Raw genomic sequence first — 6067 nt, 5'->3', positions numbered from 1 at the left:
ACAAATTACTCAAATACCTAATTTTGCTTATTTTAATATTCTCAGCCAAACTATTTAATTTGCTATATTTGGGGTTATAAAATTATTTAACATCAACAATTTCCTATTTTCAACTTACCTATAAAGTTTGGACTAATACACAGTAGGCAAATTTTTAAGGAATTGTAAAAATATATAGGCAAACATGGTGGTGTATCGGGTTAAATCGCTGTTTGCATCACTCACATCGCTTGTCAAAGTGCCAGTTCAAGTCCTGGCTACTCCACTACCAACCCTGCTCCCTGCTAACGATGCTCCTGAGAAGCAACAGAAAATGGCTTAATTACTTGAGTTTCTTCATCCATTGTCAGAGGTGAGGATGGAGTTCCTTACTCTTGGCTTCAGCCTTACCCAGCCCCAGGTGTTTTGCCTACTTGGAGCATTAACCAGAAAATGGAAGACCTCTTTCCCATTCAAATAAATTAGTTTGTGTTCTCATTCAAATAATAAATCTTTTTAAATAGTGTTGTAAAAGTACTTTTCTTTCAAAGCAATGATTAGTCAACATTTTAAATGAACTAGGATCAACTATTTTTCAAGCACTCTGGTTATATGGAATGTCACAATAGCATTGATGTTCCCATGAAGTTCAGTCCAAGAGTCAAAGGATGTATGGCAGGAGCTCTGAGAGGTCAATGCACCAGCCATAAAACATCCCTGAGATCAACTTCCCCAATCCACGAGGAAAGAAATCAGAGTAGATGACATCTAAGAGTGCTAAAAAATTGTAGCATCTCTTTATATGCTATATACAAGCATTACAGATTCCTTTTTTAAGCTAGTTTTAATAACTGCATTCCTAATTGTGGTCTAGCAAATTATATTCAGCTAAATATTTACTTATATACTAATTGAAATATATATTAATGGCCAAACTCAGCATATCTAATTTTTATAGTTAGTTCAGAGAGTCTCCTGTTCTGCTCTGTTTTCTGGAAAGCATTGACTGCCCTTCAGTAAATCAATTCCCTTAATTTGACTTGCTATATTTGACAACATTTTTTGGATACACTATTTTTTTCTTGTGCCAAGTACTGCATTTTTCATTTCCCACAGAACCAGGACAAACTGTACATCCCCTGCTGTGTCCATGGCAGAGTTGGCTAAATGTCAACTATGTTAATTGGTATAGAGAAAACAGCAGCCCTATTTTTATCTGATTAAAAATCCCCACAAACATTCTCTAAACTAAAGCTATTTCAGTACAAAGTGACTTAATTATAATATAAAGTTTGGCAGATCTGTCCCTCGTGCTTTTATTTTACTGTAGTATATTGAAATATTATTCTTTCCTAGAATCTTCCAGCATCTAAAATTTTAGTTCTGCCTTTGAAGAATTAGAATTCAGTGTTCAAAACTTTCTCTGAATTACCAGTTGCAATGAAACACCCATGCTTTGAAATGATATGTTTAAATAAAGGGTTCACTTAAAAAATTGTAGAAAGTTACTTAAAGGGTAGCTTGAAATGTTTTATTCTAATGTTAAAAGTGTCTACACCTTAAAACTTGCCCCACAATGAGCAGATTATGTAATGTAATTGCTATAGTTAATTGAGATGTGGGAGGTGTGGGAGTAAAAGAGTAAAAGGTAATGAACTTTGATAAATTTATATGAACAGTAACAAGGTAGCAGGGAAAATTTAATTTATCAGAGAGTGTATCTTTAGAGCTGGTTCAAAAATTTTATGTTATGTTTTTAATGTTGGAATTTCCCAGGATTCTGTCTTTAGATCAATCTCAGGTTGACTTCATACATTCCTGGATCTTACCAACTTTTTGCATATTTACATTATTTTTGTATATATCTCTAACTTACTAAAAGCCATATTAATATCCTTTGGTAAATCCAACAGCTCCTCTTATATATATCATGAGCAATGCAAAATCACAATGTCCAGGACATCTAGTTTCTATTCCACATGTAAATAGCTTAAATGTTCACCATTCCTTCAAACAAATCAAAAACTGGGCAAACAGAAAAATCAGCAACATTTCCTAGATCTGTCATAAAAGTGTGATTATATACAGCAAACTACTACTCCAAAAGTGGAGAGACAGACAGGTAGGTACAGGGACTCCAATCAAAACGGAAATTCACAATCAAAAGCTTTGGCAGGAACAAGTACAGACATACGGAAGCCTTAACTAAATGCTACAGTTCGGAGATGATTCACATCCACAAAAACTTATACTAAGGCTTAATTCCTCAATGTAGCAGTATGTGGATATAAGACGTAGTGGGGGCGTTTTGGTTCATGGAGGTTGAACTCAATGAATGAGTTTAGGTCTTTCTCTGCTGAGTGACATCTCACTCTTACAGTACTGGATTGGTAGTTTTATAAAAGGTTTAGTATAAAGACTACTTCCTTTTGTTCTCTCCCTTTGATACATCTCTGCATCTTTTCCAATCTTTTGTCATGGTGTGAAACAACAGAAGACCCTTGCTAGATACAGCAACCTGATCTTAACTTTCCCAGCCTCCAGAACGATGAAGCCGTTGAACTTATCTGGACAATAAGATGCTGGACCCTATGCTTGATATAAGCTTGCAATGAAAGAACCCCAACTGAACTTGAACTGTGGCAATGCAGCAAGGTGGAGGAATCCACCATGGGGGGAGGGGTGGGGGGAAATCCCAGTACCTACAACTGTGTCACAGAATGTAATAAATTAAAAAAAAAAAAAAAAACTTTCCCAGCCTCCAGAATGATGAGTTTAAAAACCCTTTTCTTTATAAACTGACTAGTTTCAGATATTTTGGTACAACAACAGAGATGGACTAAGACATCATAACTGATGAACTGCTAACAGTTTAGCATGAAAAAATGTGATCATTAAAAACTTTCGGGGAAAAATATTTTTTCTGAGTGGGGTGGTTTCTTACAGCAACAACCAATTCTCTAACTCTCTAGCTGTCAACTGTGTCCAGAAATCCTGTTTTAACAGTAACTCCCTGGAGTTAATGTCGGACTCCACAGGTTTAAATGCTCAAATCCACAAGTCTGCACCTAGTTAAGATGCCAATCACCAGTTCCTATCAAACCATATTTCTGATTGGTCATAAACTATGGGTTCTCAGGATTCTGCCTCAATTTCAATAATTTGGTAAAATACCTCACTACTCAGGAAAGCACTAAACTGTATGTACTGACTTGTCATATAGGACACAAATGGACACCCAGATGAATAAGTCAATTAGGGAAGGTCTGGAGGTATGTTGAACTCAGAGGCTTCTCTCCCCAAAAAGTTGCTATGCTCACAGTCTCAGCCTATGGATACATTCACCAGTTTGTGAACTCTGAATTTCATTATGCAATACATCTGTTGAACTAATTTTTCATGTTTCCCTTGCCAGGGCCTGGTGGGTGAGACTGAAATCATTTTGATGTTTTGTATGACCAGCTCCATTCTGAGGATTTCTAGGGCTCCCATCCTAAATTGCTTTATTAGCAGTAACTTAGATATAGGAGGGGCTTACTGTGAATAACAAAATGAACATCTGTCATTCAGGAAAATCCAAGGGTTTTTAAGGAGAAATTAACAAAACTCAAATGTATTTTTACATTATACCAGAATAGCCTAAAATATTAGGGTTTTATCAGAGCCTAATCTATCTATCTCTAGCTATTTAGGAGCTTAAAGTTCTTAATCCCCCATTTCCTTAATGCCTTCCTCAGTTAACGGTGAGGTTGGCAAAGGCTTTTGCTCCTTTGCAGGAAAGTCTTCAGTAATATTTATTGTGCTTTTGTCTCTTTTTTTGTTCTTGGTCATTGTACTTCTGGTTAGCAGATTCTCCTTAGGGCAGGTTTCTAAGCTGTGTCACCCACAGGTCTACAGTTTGATTTTACTGATTGCGGTTGGTACAGTTTTTGTACTTACTTGTATCACTTCCTCCAGCAAATTTCAGGTCTGGATTGTTTTGATAGACTTCCACTACAATCTCTGTAGCCCCAGCTGTTGGCTCACCAGTCTCCACTTCCTGTAATCCCATGCTGAGTTTGCACCGTTGCCTATATAAACTTTCTCCTATTGCTAGTTCAAGAATTCCCATGATTAGGGAGACACTAGATGTCCCGAAGAATTGGGTTGTCGGCAGTGCTGAGCTTATAGGAATCTGCTGGCCTTTAGGTCTGAGGTCCACCCAGACATATTTTGCCCCTTGGATGCCAAAATCAATATTAGTTTCCCTGTGGGACCAGTGCAATGCACTGAAGTGGAAATGAGTTCTCTCCCAGTTTAGCACAGCTACTGTTGTCCTTCCAATCTCACAGCTTTGCCACACTATACAAAATGGTGCCTAACCTGCACTAGTGGAGTTTTACATTGCTAGGCATTAGGTCTGGGGGCTACCTGGACCTATTTTGGGTGGGACCTGTAGGTTGCCACATTGGTACTGTTTTTCCCTGGGGGATCAGTGCAATGCACTGAGCCAGAAATGAGTATGCTCCTGGCTTAGCACATATATAGCTTGCCATTGTCCTTTCAGTCCTACAGCCTTTGCCTCCCTACACAAAATGGTGCCTGATGTAGCACTGCTGGAGGCCTGGGCTGTGAAATCCACCCTGTTCCTGCACCGCCTGCTTGGGTTCTGTTACTCTGTCTCTGCTCCTGGTCAGATCAAACAAATCAGCCGAAGAGGAAGTTCTTTGTCTGGGTTCACTTCCTGGGCTTCAAGTGAACTCTCCTTCCTAGCTGTCTGCTGGTAGAACTCTGGCTACTGATGAAGCTCAGATCACCACTTTCTGACTGCCGCTGGATATCTAGTCACGGCAACACCACTCTGTTGTTTCCACTGCTTCTCTGTGTTCTTCAGTCTCCAGGTGACCCTCTGCCATCAACCTATCCTCTCCTATTTCCTGGAATCTGCCCTTTCTGCTTCACCCTGGTTAATGATTCTCCATTTGTTTAAATGTGACCTTATCCTATTCCACCATGTTGATTCTCCAAAAATAAATAAAGCTTAAAGAAAATTAGACAACATTCAAAACAGATGGACAATCTAACAAAGATCAGATAGAAATGCTATAAATCAAAAAATGAAAGATAAATGAAGGATGCTATCAATGGGCTCATAAATAGTGTGAATCCAGCTAAGGAAAGGCTCTCTGAACTCAAAGACATGACAAAGAAGGTTTAAAAATGAGAGACAAAATATAACAACAGGCCAGATCATACTTATGAGTAGTTAGACAATTGCAAAAGTATAATGTACAATAATAAGGATACAAAAGGAGAAGAATGAAAGGAACTGATGCAATATTTTTTTTTTATTGTTGCTTACATTGTATTATGTAGTACAGTTTTATAGGCGCTGGGGATTCCCCCCACCCCTCCCATACCCCTCCCCCCATGGTGGATTCCTCCACCTTGTTGATGCAATATTTTTTTAAAATACTTAACATGCTTTGTTTATTTGTATCTTTGAAAGCTACATTGATGCTCTTTGAGCTGATTTGAATGAAAGTGACAAAGGTGAAATTCCAGCATATTTCTCACTCACCTCCTTTCCTCAGTAAATGTTTTCATTTTGATAAAAATTAAGGTAATTTGATTATGAATTTGATTTTTTTATCAAAGCCTGCACTTTGAAATATTTAGGCACATGAAAACCATGTGATCTGATAAATGAGACTCATAAATTTCCATATTTTTGTTAGAGCCTGATGCAATATTTGAAGCAACACAATTGATAATATTTCCAAATTAATGTCAAGCACAAAACTGTATCCAGGAAGCCCAGAGAATTTCAAGTAGGACATAAGGATAAATATAAAATATTACTACAGAAAACGTTTAAGCAAAAGACTTCACTCTAGAAAATGTGTAAGCAAGAAAAAAAAAAAACTCCAGCAGCCTAGAATTACTTTTTTTTAAATTATTTACTTTATTATTCCATGAAACAGTTTCACATCCTGGAATTCTTTTTGCTACAAAATTGAAGAAGAAACAAAGACTTTCTCAAACCAAACAGAAAGAATTTATTACCAGTAGATCTTCCATGCAAAAGATACTACAATAAATTCATTAA

The sequence above is a fragment of the Ochotona curzoniae genome, unplaced genomic scaffold (genome assembly GCF_017591425.1).
Source record: "Ochotona curzoniae isolate NIBS_2020 unplaced genomic scaffold, NIBS_Ocur_1.0 scaffold_3223, whole genome shotgun sequence".
Lineage (NCBI taxonomy): Eukaryota > Metazoa > Chordata > Mammalia > Lagomorpha > Ochotonidae > Ochotona > Ochotona curzoniae.
The sequence above is the reverse complement of the archived record's forward strand: the minus strand, read 5'-3'. Positions refer to the sequence as shown.